Genomic DNA, 17,194 nt, shown 5'->3' with positions numbered 1-17,194 from the left:
TGGGTTCATGTCCCCAAAATAATGAAGTAAACACTTTAAAGCAATCAACTGATTTCTTTTACCTAGTTCCAGGTTTGACAAACCATCGAGATCTAGGGGCCAAATCTATAAGGCTCATGACCTAGAAATAGTTTTTTTTACATCTTTAAAGAGTTGTGAAAACAAGTAATAATATGTGACAGAGACCAGGGCCTGAAAAGCCTAAAATATTTACTATCTGATCCTTTACAAAAGAAAGAGTTTGCTGCCCCGTGACCCAGCAACTCTGCCTCCTCTTAGGGGTGGTGAACTTCCCTTTGCTGTCCGCCCTACCTCAGTTCTTGTTTACCAGTGCCAGACTCCAGAACAAAAAAACTAGCCAAACAAGTTATCTGGCCAACACCAAACAATCCTCACAGAAATTCTTAGAAGTAGAGAAAAAGCAAGAAAGCTACAATTATCAAAGAGTTTCAAACATCTTGCTGGATCAGCAAAGCAGTCATTAAAGCCAGAGGTAACTGTGCTTTTAAGACCCCTTTAACACAGACTTTGATCTCTGGAAATATCAGAAAATTGCTCACATCAGAACTCAATCACACCACAATCTAGATAACTGCTCATTTAGGAGAGGATATCACTTTGTCTTGAATAAATATAATCATGACTCCTTAAGCATGAGGCCGGGGAAGCCATTAACTCTAAGGAATATTTATTCATTCTTTTAACTTTTATAGCTTTCAGCCAAATGTCACTGAGTCATTGGGACCAAAGTTCCCCCAACAGCCTATATGGTCTGGAGCAAAACATTCTAGGAATGTGACAAAGCCCACAGCAAAGCTAACTAAACTCTTCAACCCTCTGAGCCTGACCTGTGGTGGTACAGTGGATAAAGCATCGACCTGGAACACTGAGGTCATGGGTTCAAAACCCTGGGCTTGCCTGGTCAAGGCACATATAGAAGCTAATGCTTCCTGCTCCTCCCCACTTCCCCTTCTTCTCTCTTTCCTCTGTAAAATTAAAATAAAATCTTTAAAAAAAGGAAGGAAAAAAGTAAACTTTTCAACCATCTGAATGGCAAATCTGGGCTTTTATTATTTGAATAACCCAATTTTCCACTCAGTTCTCAAGCTGATTGGTTCATGCATTCAACAAATATTCTCTGGGCACAGAATGCCACACATTAGGTTAGTGTTAGATATTTAGTGGTGAACAAATACACCTAGAGACAAGGATTAAGCAAGTAAGCATACACAAAGTCATAATTCACACTCTAATGACTAACAAAGAAAAGAGTCCTGGAAGAAAAAATAACAAAGGGAACTTACAGACTTAAATTGGAGCAACTAAACCAGTTCCGACCAAATCACAAGGCCAGGACTACTATGATTCCTAACTGTAGAATAAAATACTTCTTTTCAGCTAGCCCTCTGTGACATCCTACTGCAGGAGACCACGACTACCAGATTATGTCCACAGACATGCTGCTTACCAACTCAAAAGGAAAAAGGGCAGCTGATTACAAATAAATGCTTAGGTTACACTGCGATAATGCATTTTTAAAGCACATCAAGCACAATGTTTGTCAAATATGAGATCTCAACAAATGGTTATGTGTTATTTCATTATGATCAGAAAAAAACTCAAGTATTGTCTTCAGTTCTTGGTATCCAATTTTAAGAGGGCTAGATAGAGAGAAAGGCATTTCTAAGTATGTCACAAAATCCACAAGCCAAAAAATACTACATGCCTCACAAGCACTAAGTACTCAATAAAAAGGTTAGGTGTAAAGCACAGAAATATTAAAACTACAGGAAGATGACAGAAAAAACTTTTTATAAACCACAGTATTGACAAAAAAGAGAAATACCCTCAGTGACTGCTGGTGAGAGTAAAATGGTACTGCCAAAGAACAATTGAGCAACACCATCAGAATTTTAAATGCACATAACCTAGTTCCAGCAATTTTACTTCTAAAAATTTATCCTAAAGATAAATAAGAACAGTGGCTCTCACCCAGGGACGATTTTTTATTCCCTCGTGGAACATTTAGTAGTATCTGCAGACATTTTTGGCTGTCACAACTTGGGACAGGGGTGTTACTGACGTGTGGTGCAGAGAAGGCAGGGATGTACTCAACTTCCTATACTGAACACGCCAGCTCCTACAACAAAGAATTATCCAATCCCAAATGTCAACAGTGCTGAGGAAGAGAAATCTTGTATCAAAACATGTGCAAAATTCTATATATGTGCAGGATTATTGATTGAAGCATTGTCTGTAATAGCTAAAGAAACATCAACGTCTGTTAATAGAAGATACAATGGAATACTATTCATCTGTTAAAAACACACACACAGAGACATATATGCACTAAGAAACAATCTCACAGAACAATGTTCACAATAAATATCAACTGTGAGGAAGGAGGAAAAATACATACAGTTCATATGTATTCACAAAGAAATATGTCTGGAAAGATACACAAATGATTGACTACAGCAGCAACCTCTAGGAGTGGAAGGGAGAGGTCACTATCTTTCAATACTGTATCTTTAAAATTGTATTTATCATTTTTAATAGGTAAGTCTCATGGATCAAAAATTAAAAAAAATACACCAGCATTTGAATCCTGACTTTATCACTTAACTAGTAGTTTGAATGACTTTAGGTAAATTAGTTCATCTCTTTAAACTTCTGTTTAACAACACCTACTTAAAATAATGTTCAAATGATTACAAGATAGCCCTCGATAGGTAGCTCAGTTGGTTGGAGCACTGTCCTGATATATGCCAAGCTTATGGTTTGATCCCTGGTCAGGGCATATACAAGAATCAACCAATGAATGCACAAATAAGTGGAAAAACAAATCAATGTTTCCCTCTCTCTAAAACCAATCAATAAATATAAAAAAGATTACAAGAAAACAAAAGTAAAGCACATTTATGGTGCCTAGAACAAGGAAAGAGCTCAAACTGTATTAACCATTATTATCATTCTAAGCTAGGTAGGAAGACGGGCATCTGAAGCTATTTCCCAAAAAGTCATGACATTACACTAATAAGAGACCTGGTTTCAACTACTACCTGCCTATAGGTGCTTATAATCCCGTAAACTGGCTGGATCATGCTAATCTCACTCAAAAACTGCACTGTGGTCTGCCTAACAAGGAGGCAAAACAGCCAGAGCCAATTATCACCAAACTCTGAGGGAAAACAAGACTTGTCTAGAAATCAGGAAAAACGTTTCATGCTTAATGATGGCACCCTGTGTGAATGTTCCAGCAAAGGCTAAGACTGCCACAGCAATTATGAGTCAATAAAACAGATATCCATGCCAGACGGCTGCACGTGGGCACTGGGGGCCCTCAGAAGACCCAGCCGGAACCGTTCCCATGGCCACTGGCTGCACTGATTCTCTACGCAGGGTGCTCATTTGACTCACCTAGGCCTCAGATCAGATAAAATAAATCAGAATTTTTGTGGGTGGGACTCAAATTCATTTTTAAAGAGACTCAGGTGATCATAATGGGTAGCCAGAGTTGCAAACTAGTGGGTTAAAGATTTTTTTACCAGTTAATTTAGCAAAGAATTAGAAACTGTGACCACCCACAATCTATCTTTGATCACAATTACCCACAGTAAATAAAATGTATCTAGTTCTCTAACTTAAAAAGAAAACAGAGACAAAATGAAGTACAGTTGTAAGGAGTTGATGACATTTGTAAGGAGTTGAGGAGATCTAATACAATACATCACAGGACCATGAAAAACTGGTAGATGCCATTTAGCATTACAGAGCACTCAGATCAAGCTGGCTGTCATCTGGAAAAAGCAGATTTGCTCTGGACACCCTGAGACCAGAGAATTGGTATATGGTTGGCAGTAAGAGGGAGTGCACGTTTTACCTTAGTATGTACTAAGAATCTAGCCTTCATATTGCTGGTGGCAATGTACAGGGTACAACCACCTTTGGAAATAGTCTGGTAGTTCCTCATATGGTTAAACACAGTTACCATAGAACCCAGAAGTTCCTCTCCTAGGTATATAGTCAAGAGAACTAAAAAAAAAAACAACTGCTCACACAAAAAATTGGGCCAATGTTTAGAACAGCATTATTCAGAAGAGCCAAAAGGAGAAACAACCCAAATGTCCACCAACTGAATGAATGAACAAAATATGCTTTATACATACAAGGAGTGGGCTGAAAAAGCAGTTCTATGGAAAGTAACCTCACAAGGTGATCCGATCATAAATTCCTCACTGGCCAGGTCGTGGTGGAGTCACATCGCAGGCATGTAACTTTAGTGAAAGGCTTATCTTTGCCTTAAGCAAGCCCTATCTATTGTTTCTGTGCATCTAGGTTAACATGCCTTTGAAAGACCCCCCTTTCAGATCTCTCCTTTTAAAGGTGACCACCTTCAAGAGAACACATAATCTTAACTATCCTGTATTCTGATCCCTGCCTTTCTTCCTCTCACCTTCATGTAACCTATTTTATGTACCTTCCTCAATCTCAAATGCATAAAAGAAACTGTAAACTGTTATTCTCCAAAGCATTTTTTTTCCAGTCTGTTCAGATCTTGCTTCCAGAAGTATCTTCTGTTTGACTTAAATTTTTATAAAAATGTAAGGGAGTTGTGGAGTATAAGAAATTTGCTTGATTAGGTTTATACATTCTTTTTTTTTTTTTAGACTTTTTATTTATTCATTTTTATTAGAGAGAGAGGGGAGAGAGAGAGAGGGAGAGATAGAGAGAGAACAGGAAGCATCAACACCCATATGTGCCTTGACCAGGCAAGCCCAGGGTTTTGAACCGGCGACCTCAGCATTTCCAGGTTAACGCTTTATCCACTGCGCCACCACAGGTCAGGCAGGTTTATACATTCTTACATTGATAAATGGAGTATTATTTGGCCAGAGAAAGGAATGAAGTGTTGATAGTTGCTACAATACAGATAAACCTTGAAAATATTGTGCTCAGTGAAAGAAACCAGTCACAAAAGACCATGTATTATATGACTGCATACTATGAACTTAAATCTTTTTTTTTCTTTTTCTTTTCTAATCAAGTGAGAGGAAAGGAGACGGAGAGATAAGACTCCTACATGTATCGTCTGGGGCTGATGTTCTGCCCTTCTGGAGCCACTGCTCCGTTGCTAGGCAACTGATCTATTTTAGCACCCGAGGCAAGGCTATGGAGCCATCCTCAACTTGCTCATTTGAGTCATGGCTGCAGAAGGGGAAGACAGAGGGGGGGAGGGGGTAGACAAGCTTTCAAACCCAGGGCTTCCACACGCTGGGCCAACATTCTACCACTGAGCCAACCAGTCAGGGATTTTTGATCTCTGGCAACACCCATCTTGGGCCAATGCTTGAATCAACTGAGCTATCCTCAGTACCCGGGGCCAACACTCGAACCAATAGAGCCACTAGCTGAAAGAGGGGAAGAGAGAGAGAAGAGGGAGAGGGAGGGAAAAAGAAGTAGATGGTCGCTTCTCATGTGTGCCCTGACAAGGGATCAAACCCAGGACATCTTCATGCCAGGCCAATGCTCTATCCACAGAGCCAACCAGCTAGGGCCAAATTTAAATCTTTAGAGACAGGAAGTAGATTAATGGTTTCTTAGGGGGGAGGAGAATAGGGAGATAGAGAGGGAGTAATAACTAAAGAGTATGAGGTTTTTTTCTGAGTTAATGAAAATATTCTAAAATTGTGATGGGTACATATATGTGAATATAATAAAAACCTAAATTGTACAATGGTTAAATTATGCAGTATGTGAATTGTATCTCATTAAAGCTGCTGAAAAAAAAATCTCAGATGAGTTTTCAAAAGAGAATAGACTGATTAGGAAGACATTCACCATATCTGGATTCTGCAGGGTGGTAGACACATTATGGTAGTTAGAACAGAGGTTTTAAAATTCCTTTCTAATCCAAGCTTTTTGACTATGTGTCTTTATTTAAAATAGCACAATGTCAGAGAAGCAGTAAATGATGATGGTTCAACATACAGGGAATCAGACAAGCTTCATTCAAAACCAGCCTCCTTTACTTTTCAGTTGTGTGACCTCAGGAAAATAAATCAACTTTCCACGCTTCAGTTTTCTCATCTGCAACATGGGAATAATGCATCCTGTGGTATATGTGATAATGAATAGAATGCATTATCAAGTAATCAGTGGAGTGCAGGGGTCCCCAAACTACAGCCCGTAGGCTGCATGCGGCCCCCTGAGGCCCTTTATCCGGCCCCCACCGCACTTCCGGAAGGGGCATTTCTTTCATTGGTGGTCAGTGAGAGGAATATAGTTCCCATTGAAATACTGGTCAGTTTGTTGATTTAAATTTACTTGTTCTTTATTTTAAATATTGTATTTGTTCCCCCCCTTTTTTTTTACTTTAAAATAAGAAATGTGCAGTATGCATAGGGATTTGTTCATAGTTTTTTTTATAGTCCGGCCCTCCAACAGTCTGAGGGACAGTGAACTGGCCCCCTGTGTAAAAAGTTTGGGGACCCCTGCTGTAGTGCTTGACACAAAGTACTCAATAAACAGAAGTTACTACTAGGCAATCATCACTACAAAGCTGGAGGCAATAAAAAGATGATAAACTACAACTTTATTAGTCAGCCTTTGAGAATTCTAAGCCAACCTCTTTTATGGCTCAAATAACTGAGCCATGGAAGGGCTGAATAACTGGGACAATTTAAAAACCAGACTAGCATCAGAGGCAGAACTAGAACACAGATCTGGTCCCCAGACTGACTTCTCATTTGTCTGCGGTACATTCCATTTCAGAGGAAAGCCACCCATTTTTCCGTGTATTGTCAGTACACAGACCCAACAAGGGCCCCACTTCTGCTGTGATGGTAAACAGACATGTGCCCGAGCACAACAGAAGTACCTTGGTGGTAAATTCAACATCAAGTGTATCAGAGTAGTGGAGTTATAAGAAATGTGCTTAAATAGGATGCTGCTGCTTAGGAGGACAAGTGTATAAATATTTCCAAAGAGACAGGGCAGCACTTGGAGCTACTAGGTTAAAGGGAAGCTGCAGTGTTGAAAAACCAAGAATACATATACATACAGCCTGACAAGTGGTGGTGCAGTGGCTAGAGCGTTGACCTGGAACACTGAGGTCCCCGAAGTCACCTGCTTAAGCGCAGGGTTGCTGGCTTGAGTGCGTGATCACTGACATGAACCCAAGGTCACTGGCTTGAGTCCCCCAGGCCAAGGAGCATAACAAGAACTAATCAATGACCAACTAAAGTGAAGCAACTATGAGCTGATGCTTCTCACTCTCTCCCTTTCTCTAAAATCAATTTTTAAAAGAAGAAAAAAAAAATACACATACAGCCAACATCAGTCCTAAATAAAATGGCCTAAGACTAAACCAGGATATGATAGGCTAAAGAAGAACGTCACTCACTAGGAAAAAGACAGGAATATGGTCAGTTCCAGCATGCTGGTCTTACCTAAGGCCATGCTGACCTTTAGTACTGCCGCTTGCCTGAAAAGGCCTAATTTGAGTTGGAACTGGGTAATAAGTAACATGACACCAAGTTCACCCCAAAGAACATCAGTCTTCAAAGCTGGAATGGAAAAAAAGGACAAAGAATATAGGATATTTTAATATTCTGGGGTCATAAGTTTAAGAAAGAACAAATTGATTTGCTAGAGCCATAGGACCCAAGACACTTCATTACCAAACCCTCAATTTCAAAACCTGTACTTTTACCTTTGAGCACTGTGTATGTAACTGGAAGTGATTTCCTGGCCTTTTTGGTTTTTAAGTCTTTTTCTCATTTATTTCACTGTGCATAATTATTCTGAGAATCATTTATTGAAGTTGCTGCACGTGTCAACAGTTCATTCCTTTTAAGTGCTGAGCTGTCTTCCACCGTATGGATATATCACATTTATCCATTCATCTACTGATGGACATCTAGATTGTCCCAGCTTGGGACTGTTACAAATAAAGCTGCTAAGGCTTTGTATGGACATGCGCTTTCATTTCCTTTAGGTAAATACCAAGGAGTGGAATGATTGAGACTAAGGTAGGTATATGTTTAGCTTTTTATGAAACTGCCAAACTCCTCTCTAAACTGGTTGTACTATTTTGCATTCTCAGCAGTGTATGAAAGTTCAACATCTTCATCATCACTTGACATAAGAATTTTAATTTTAGACATATTTATGGATGTGAGGCAGTATCTCATAGTCTTAATTTGCATTTTCCTAATGATCAATGTTATTGAACATCTTTTCATGGGCTAATTTGCCATCTGTGTACTTTCTTTGGTGAAGTGTTCATATCTTTTATTTTTTTATTAGGTTATTTTATTATTGGATTTTGTTACTAGCCACATTTTAAAAGTCAAGTTCCCCCTAAGACCAAGCAGTCTTATTTAAAATAGGAAAGCATTACTACTGAACTGTACTTAAAAATAGTTAAGATGGTAGTTAGAAATAAGAATCCCACAGAGGAAAATAAAAAGTGTTTTGTCACAAAGGCACAAAATTTATGAAACAGATTTCTTTGTTCAACTCACCACAAAATCAAAACAATCCAGACTGCAAAAAAAAAAAATCGCTAGAACATGAAAGAAACAAAAAAACCGATGACCACAACCACAAACTATTTTAACCTCAGAACTGAATGTTACTAAACAACATAAAACACTCCTTCAACTTTATGTTCAGCTGACAGTGATTCTGTGGTATCCAACACAGCAGCTGGTAACCACGTGTGACTCTGGAGCACTTGAAACGTGGCTAGTCTGAACTAAAATGTGCTGTAAAGTACACACTGGATTTCAATGACTTAGAATGAAAAATATAAATGTAAGGCCTCATTAATAAATGTATATCTGATTATACCGTATGTTGAAGTGATATTCTGGATACTTTGGGTTAAATATATTCTTAGAATTATTTTCACCTATAAAAACAAGAAAAAAGAAAATATTTTCACCTGTTTCTTTTTACCTTTTTTTAAAAGTGGCTATTGTTATATACAGTGTGTCCGTAAAGTCATGGTGCACTTTGGTCACAGGAAAGCAACAAAAGACAATAGAAATGTGAAATCTGCACCAAATTAAAGGAAAACTCTCCCAGTTTCATACCTATTCAGTGCAGTTCGATGTGGGTTCATGCACAGATTTTTTAGGGCTCCTTAGGTAGCTATCCCATAGAGCCTCTACAGACTCGTCATTGACTGATGGCCTACCAGAACGGGGTTTCTTCACCAAACTGCCGCTTTCCTTCAACTGCTTATCCCACCGAGTAATGTTATTCCTATGTGGTGGCGCTTTGTTATAAACGCACCGATATTCACGTTGCACTTTGGTCACGGATTCGAATTTTATCGAGCCACAGAACACACTGAACTTTCCTCTGTACCGTCCACATCTGAACTGGCATGGCCGTGGGTTGCTCCGCTGTATACACGGTGTGACATCATCATCTATGCATGCGCACATGCTGCCACATCATCCTACAGAAACTGGGAGGGTTTTCCTTTTATTTGGTGCAGATTTCACATTTCTATCGTCTTTTGTTGCTTTCCTGTGACTGACTGGTCAAAAGTGCACCCTGACTTTACAGACACACTGTATATACCTTCTACTAGCCATAGCACTGATCAAACACTTTTAAAGCAAACCTTAAAAATAATGTATCTCCAACTCATAAGAAAAATAGATACATATAATCCTTTTTTCCTCCCCATTCCTCCAAGGTGTGAATAAAATGGTACAATGGAAGGGACTTTCACCTTGAACTTAGGAGATGTCCTAGATTTGAGCTACAGCTGTTACTATCTGACCTACAGACATTCAGCTTCCCTGGATTTATGTTTCCTCACCAGTTTTTGTTTTTTTCATTCAAAATATCAACAAAAATGTATTATGCTCCTACTTTTTATAAAACATTATTCTAGTATTGCAGATCTTGAGCTTATAGTTTAATAGGAAGTACAATTCAAACACACTAACAACTATTGTAAACAACAAAATTTTAAAAGGGTCCCAAAAAAGGAGACAAGCCATTGTGATTGTGTGGCATGTGCATATGATACATATCTGTATATGTTTTAAAAGGAGAAATAGTACCTTAAAGGAGTTAGGAAAAACTCCAAGGACTTACTACTTTACTAACTCTAAAATCCTGTGCTCTTACAAAGCATTCATCATGCTATTGTAAGCATTATTATGTAGCTTAGTAATACATGAAATTGATGATGGTTGGTCAGGTCTTCCCCATAAGCACAATGATACAGTAAGATGAAAACAACATACCACAGTGATGCTTTTTTACCTGAAGAAACAATTCTGCAATACAGTTCAAGCTTAAATCTCCAGGTTCTATTTCCAAAAAGTAGGAGATTTTTCAAATAAAAGGCAACCTTTTGTGATATGCATATAGATGAGAGAAGTGGTTTATTCTTTACCAGAAACCAGTTAGCAAGTTTGGCTAGAATCCTGATAGACTTTAACCATAACACTGTTTCTAACACCATAAACTCAAAAAACAACCACACAAAACTCACACACTCCTCCCTCCCCCATGTCTTCAGGGGTGATGATTTACCAAGACACCCAGCTGCTGTTATTTCAGTGGTACTTTCATAAACTGGATGTGCATGATAACTACTATTACTTAGATCACAAACTCACAAAAGCCCACCCTGAAAGAAAATTTATAAACAATTATGTCATGTTATATAATTTGAACTCAAAGAATTCTATATACAAAGATTCCCTTGTTACAGCATTCCTTGGAGGTAAAATGCCCCCATATAAAGGGTAAGAAAACTGGCCTTGGCCGGTTGGCTCAGCGGTAGAGCGTAGCCTGGCGTGCGGGGGACCCGGGTTCAATTCCCGGCCAGGGCACATAGGAGAGGCGCCCATTTGCTTCTCCACCCCCCCACCCCCGGCTCCTTCCTCTCTGTCTCTCTCTTCCCCTCCCGCAGCCAAGGCTCCATTGGAGCAAGGATGGCCTGGGCGCTGGGGATGGCTCCTTGGCCTCTGCCCCAGGCACTGGAGTGGCTCTGGTCACGGCAGAGTGACGCCCCGGAGGGGCAGAGCATCGCCCCCTGGTGGGCAGAGCTTCGCCCCTGGTGGGTGTGCCAGGTGGATCCCGGTGGGGCGCATGCGGGAGTCTGTCTGTCTCTCCCCGTTTCCAGCTTCAGAAAAAAAAATAATAAATAAATAAATAAATAAATGGTAAGAAAACTGAGGCACAAGTACAAGTACTGAATTTACCTGTCTTTCTTGAGATAGAGAAATTTAGTAGCATAAAGTATGCTAGGAAATAGATACCAAAAACAAACAACAAAAAGCCTAGCCCATAATTCATCCAGCCCAGAATTCTTATTTGTTAATGGCAAGAAAGAATGTTTTATGGGAAATGGGAAAGTGCTATTGTTCTCCCTGATATCAGGAGCAAAATCTCTGGGATGTACTCCAAATCATTCCAGTTTCCCTGAGTAACTACTAAACAGCTCTGAATGTTATCTAAATCTTTTAACACCTTGTTTTTATTCTCAATATGGTATTCTAGTTCTGGGGTCACAATTTTCCCATGTGTCAGAAAAGCTATGATTAGACATTTGCTCCACATGTAATTTATGAAATAATTTAAGGCATATCCCCTAGTTATATTATTCCAGAATTTGGTGGAAAAGTTTTTTCATATTTACCCGTCCAAACCCTTCATTGTAAGAGTTTTCAGTCATAGCTCTTCCACACACTTCTCTTTCCTGAAGACGAACTAAAGGCAAGCAGTAGGTACAGTAGAAAGAGTGAATGCCGAGTTGGGAGATGTCTCCCCAGCCTCAGTTGAGCTTCTCACTCTCTGTAGATCTGGATAAGCCACTGAACTTCTCTGGACCTTGAGAGCTCATCAAAAATGGAAAAGTGCCTGACCTGTGATGGCTCAGTGGATAAAGTGTCGACCTGGAACGCTGAGGTCGCCGGTTCGAAACCTTGGGCTTGCCCAGTCAAGGCATATATGGGAGTTGATGCTTCCTGCTCCTCCCCACTCTCTCCCCCCTTCTCTAAAATGAATAAATAAAATCTTAAAAAAAAATGAAAAAAAAAAAAGAAAAAGTTAGACAAGATAACCTGGAAGTGCTCATCCAGACCTGAAAGTCTTTGTTTTAACCTGCCCTCCGGGAGCCTGATCTCTTTAGGCACCTTTTTCTAGCCCTTCTCCAATGCCATATGTGCTTTTTAGCCAAGAGACTTATAAGAGTTGACTGTATCCCAATAAAAGTACACTATGATTTTATTTCATAGCAAGATTTCTATTTTCTACCTCAAGCTACTTTTGACATCAAGAATTTGTCCCAGAGATATAGGGGAGAGGGAAATGGATAAGGATGGGACAGACTTGGCCATGCAGGGAGTTGTTGAGGCTGGACAACGGGTACCTACCTGCTAATTCACTATTCTGTCTACTTTTGTATGTGTGCAACTCTGCATAATATAAAGTGGAAAAAACCGACATCACTGTCCAAGTGAGAATAGACTACCGAACGGGCATTATTTACAGGACTCTTTTCTACACAGACTTTGGCATAAGTATAATTGCTGTTCACAACATTTCCCTTGGGTTGAGATAGAATCTACAAGACGTGAAACTAAGCAGAGCTACCTAAAATCCAGCCAAAATTAAGAAACATGAACCAGAAAGGAAACTCTTCAACTGACCTCAAGGTTATCAGTGAGAAGACCCAAGGTACGGAGAGCATGAAGGAAGAGCCACTAACGCTTATAACAGTCTGGAGCTTACTTCCACAGAGCTATGCTATTAGGTTCCCTATGGTACATTTTCCCTAACTTTTCAACTGCAAAAGTTAAAACCTTCTATGAAACGGAAAGCGAGGAAATAAACAAGACCCTAGGGTGGGAGGATGCCTTGCAGGGCGTGACATCAAACGGAAAGTCAAGGGATGTCGGGGGTAAAGAAAGGAAAAAAATGGGGCTCCTCTGGGGAACAAGAAGGAGGAATGTACATCCCACGGAAGCCGAAGGACGCAGGAAAAGAAATTCTAGGCAAAGGCACTTCCTTTTATCTAAAGCCCTCCCTTCAGCCCCCCACGAGCTGCGTCCCTCGGCGCTAGGGGAGGGAGCGCTGCGGGCCCCTGGGACTCAGGAGGACCGCGGAGTCTATCCCGAGGGGCCGGTGGGAGCCGGGAGGGCGCGGCGCCGCGCGGGGGACCAGGTCCCGGCGCTGAGGCAGCGAAAGGGGCGCGGACTGTTCCACTGCGGCCGAGGGGGCGGAGCGGCCCGCCCGGCCAGGCAACCCCAGCGAGCCGCAATGGTGTCTCCTGACGCCAGCGCGGCGTATGGAGGGCGTCCCCGGACCGCAGGCCCCTCGCGGGGCACCTGGCCCCAATCCCCACGCTCCGCGACCGGCTTCCCTGGGGACAGTGAGGACACCCGCACACAGGAAGGAGAGGGCTCGGCCATACTCACCGGCCGCGAGGCTGCGAGGCTCCTTTCCCGGCGCCGGTCCGTCCCGCCCTGGCCCGCCGCCGCTGGCCGAGGCGTGCGTAAGGACGTGCGCGCGCCCGCCTTTTGTCTACGCCGCTTTGACGTGACCCCTCGCGTTCCATCCCCACCCCTCCCGCCTTCCCATCTCACGCTCCGCACCCTCGCGCCGGGCGTGCGTCGGGCGAGTCGGGCGCTGGCTCCGAGAGGCGGGGCGGGAGTCAGTGCCGCGTCGGCTGCTCCGGGTGGGCGCGCTCTGGAACCGCAGAGTCGTCCCTTGGCCAGTCGGGGGCCGCCGCCCCAGGCGGGCCCAGTGCTGCGGAGACTGGGACTGTGCGCCCTAGGCCCTGGTTGCCTGCACTTCGCCGTGCCCCCGGGATTCCTGCTCCGATCAGAGGAGCATTTCCTAAATAGAAGTCTCCACATTTAAGAGCTGAGTCAGGGTCCAAATACTGGCTACTTCCCCAGGGTTCCGTAGCACAAGTTCTGGGGAGGGTGGTGTCAGCCCTGACTAGCCAGAGGAGGCTTGAATGACTAAATTACCTTGTCACCTTGGGGGTGTTGTGAGATACAGTGAGTTACACTTCTGTATGTAAAGAACTTAGCTCGAGGTCTGGCACTCTTAAAAAATGTTAGCTGCCAGCACCATCCCTACCATCTCCACCACCACCACCACCACCACCACCATCATCCCGAGTCTCATCACCTTACCAGAAAAGCCAAGGAATTCGAGGAGTTGGTATACACGACCCTTCGCTCCTGCAAGCTTTCAAGGTCTACCTAAATTTGGAACGGATCTCTACTAAATTCTAGCTGGTGCCTGCTAGATGGAGTTTAGACGTGAATTTCTCATCAGCTCTTCAGACTTCAAACACCTAACCCAAGCTTATCCCTAAATCGGTCCTCCTTAAAAAGAAAATGAGTCCTTTCTGTTCTAAGAAGATGTTTTTGCCTCCAGTACCAAGCCCTCCCTTCCCTCAATTATTCTGCATACTGTTGTCATAATATTATTCCATGGTAAGTAACCTGATAATAAATCTTGAGGGTAAAGTCCACGTTCTTAGATCTCAAAACCTGACTGTAAGAATGATGACTGCTCCAAAACACTGGACTTCTCATCCCCACACTAAATGTTACCGCACCTATTTGGGACTTAACCTCATATTCATGAACTCAATCACTTATCCATTCATTTAACAAACCATTGAGCCCACACTATATAACTATTTTTGACAGGCTCTCAATGATACAAAGTATCATGTATGGCCATGCCTAATCTTCAACTAGATGAAGAAGAAACTGGACATCATACATTTTTGTGTTTTCCCCAGTGCTGGCGAGAGGGTTTTAAAGTGGCCACCACCAAAATAAATAAATAAAAATAAAGTGGCCACAATCTTAAATGCTCTTTAGGTTTTTATACCTGGTTTTGGTGTTTTGGGTTTTTCTTTATTTTATTTGTTAATTTTGAGAGGGTGGGGGGAGAGAGGGAGAGAGAGAGAGAGAGAGAGAAAGAAAGAGAGAGAAGGGTGGAGGAGCAGGAAGCATCAACTCCCATATGTGCTTTGACCTGGCAGGCCTAGAGTTTTGAACCAGTGACCTCAGCATTCCAGGACAATGCTTTATCCACTGCGCCACCGCAGGTCAGGCCTATACCTGGTCTTTTTCCTGCTCCAGAACCAGTCAAAACGTACAAGCAGTCCATCATCTGCTCTGCTCTCCTGTGTATTTATGTTTACATTTTTCACAATCTTTACTATTGAGTATAATTCTTTGTATATAATTTTGAAATTTAAAAACGTTTCACACATATTAAAGACTCAGCCAATATAGTGTTGATTGATTATTTGCCCAGCCAAATAGTTGACTCAGTTATTGGGTACACACACACACACACAAGAGTATGCAAACATTCACTAGCACATTCTTAAACTGCTTTAGCACAGGAAGGCAATCAAACTTCCCTCTGAAGAGAAAACAAAGAAGAACTGGCTTATTATAGTTCCCTTAGGCTTCAAGGTTTTGTTTGCAAAGGTCAGTGGTGTGAGCAGATCTCTGTCATGTTCTAGGCACGAATAATATAAAGAGGAATGTGAAGCCAGGAGCCGCCATCGTGGCCATTCACATGCAGGTTCGCATTGGATTCGGACAGTCGGCAAAGAAACAACGGAGCCACAAACTGGTGGGCCATAGTCTTTAATTCTAGCTTGCACCCAGCGGGCAAGTAAAAATACACACTGGACTCCAAAACCCAGTCACATTCAGTGCTCACAAAGCCACTGACTTATCCGAGTTTCCTAGAATCAAAGGTTTCTAGCTCACCAGCCTTATTCTCCTCAGTTCCCCATCTCCTTCCTTATCCCAGATACAAACACTGCACAAACTGGCATCTCACTCAGCACTCCGTCATCTTGGCTGCTTTTCCTGGCCTCCTCCATGTGGCCTCCTTCCGCTGCTGGCTCTACTTTCTCTGCTCTCTCATGCTAACCTCAGGAACCAAGAGAGCAAGCTCCCGTTCTACCCCTATTTTATAGTGTAGATTCAAAACCTTAATCCAATATACAAAACAGGGAAGTCTCTAATACAAAGTCACTTTCTGAGGCATGATTGGATTGTACCGCCCCACATCAAAAAAGGGTGGGAAAGGCCTAATCCCAAAACCAAGCCCCAGGCTACAAGGATTCTCAACACACATTAATATCACCTGGGCGACGGCCTCCCTGTGTTATCTTTAACAAAGTGAGCATAATACACTCCATCCGCCCAACAAGGAAAAGTAAAACAAGTAAGTAATGCTTGAAAAGTTAGACACAAAGCAGGTTTACCTGTAGAGAAGGGCTACAGCCAAAGCATTCAGGCTTATGTCCTACACGAAATGCCTTGTCACTGTGAATTTGGACTGTCTTTTTTTTCTTTCTTTTTCTTCTTTTCCAAGTGAAAGGAGGGGACATAGAAAGACAGACTGCCACATGCGCCCCGACTGGGATTGTTGGGCAGATAGAGTATGTTATGCTCACTTTGTTAAATATGACGCTGTCCACGTGGAGGCTGTTGCCCAGGTGATATTAATGTGTGTTGGGGGCAGGCAGGATCGTTGTAGCCTGGGGCTTGGTTTTGGGATTAAGCCTTTCCCACCCTTTTTGGTGTGGGGTGGTACAATCCAATCATGCCTCAGAGAAGTGACTTTGTATTAGAGACTTCCCTATTTTGTATATTGGATTAAAGGTTGTGAAGCTACACTATAAAATAGGGGCAGAACGGGAGCTTGCTCTCTTGGTTCCTGGGATGATTAGCATGAGAGAGCAGAGGGAGCAGAGCAGAGAGCAGAAAGAGGCCATGTGGCTAGGAGAAGCAGCCAACATGGCGGAGTATTGAGTGAGAGGCCAGTTTGTGCAGTTTGATGCTGGAGAAGGAAGGAGATGGGGAACAGAGGTGAATAAGTCTGGTGAGCTAGAAACCTTTGATTCTAGGAAACTCGGATAAGTCAGTAGCTTTGTGAGCACTGAATGTGAGTGGGTTTTGGAGCCCAGTGTATGTTTTTACTTGCCCACCGGGTGCAAGCTAGAATTAAAGACTATGGCCCACCAGTTTTTGGCTCCATTGTTTCTTTACCGACTGTCCAAATCTAATGCGAACCTGCATGGATCAGAAGGCTGCTTTGATAGTGGCAGCCGTGGCTACTGGCTTTACAGGGATCCACCCAGCAACCCTGTTGGGCAGAT

General features: G+C 42.2%; 1 protein-coding gene across 2 annotated transcripts in view; it reads right to left on the bottom strand.

The window, feature by feature from the left end:
- GPAT4 (glycerol-3-phosphate acyltransferase 4) overlaps positions 1–13,590 on the bottom strand; it is a 42,419-nt gene extending 28,829 nt beyond the window's left edge. Inside the window, exons 1-2 of one of the 2 annotated variants that reach the window (XM_066237956.1) lie at positions 13,458–13,534; positions 7,452–7,568 (exon numbers count right to left, since the gene is read on the bottom strand). The gene's annotated coding sequence lies outside the window, so the exon portion shown is untranslated. Of the gene's footprint in view, positions 1–7,451; positions 7,569–13,457 lie in introns of both variants that reach the window. The other variant, XM_066237955.1, reaches the window with a different exon arrangement.
- Between the last annotated feature and the right edge of the window lie 3,604 nt (positions 13,591–17,194).

This window comes from Saccopteryx bilineata, chromosome 6 (assembly GCF_036850765.1).
Source record: "Saccopteryx bilineata isolate mSacBil1 chromosome 6, mSacBil1_pri_phased_curated, whole genome shotgun sequence".
In the NCBI taxonomy this organism is placed as follows: domain Eukaryota; kingdom Metazoa; phylum Chordata; class Mammalia; order Chiroptera; family Emballonuridae; genus Saccopteryx; species Saccopteryx bilineata.
This window is presented reverse-complemented; position numbering and strand designations above follow the sequence as displayed.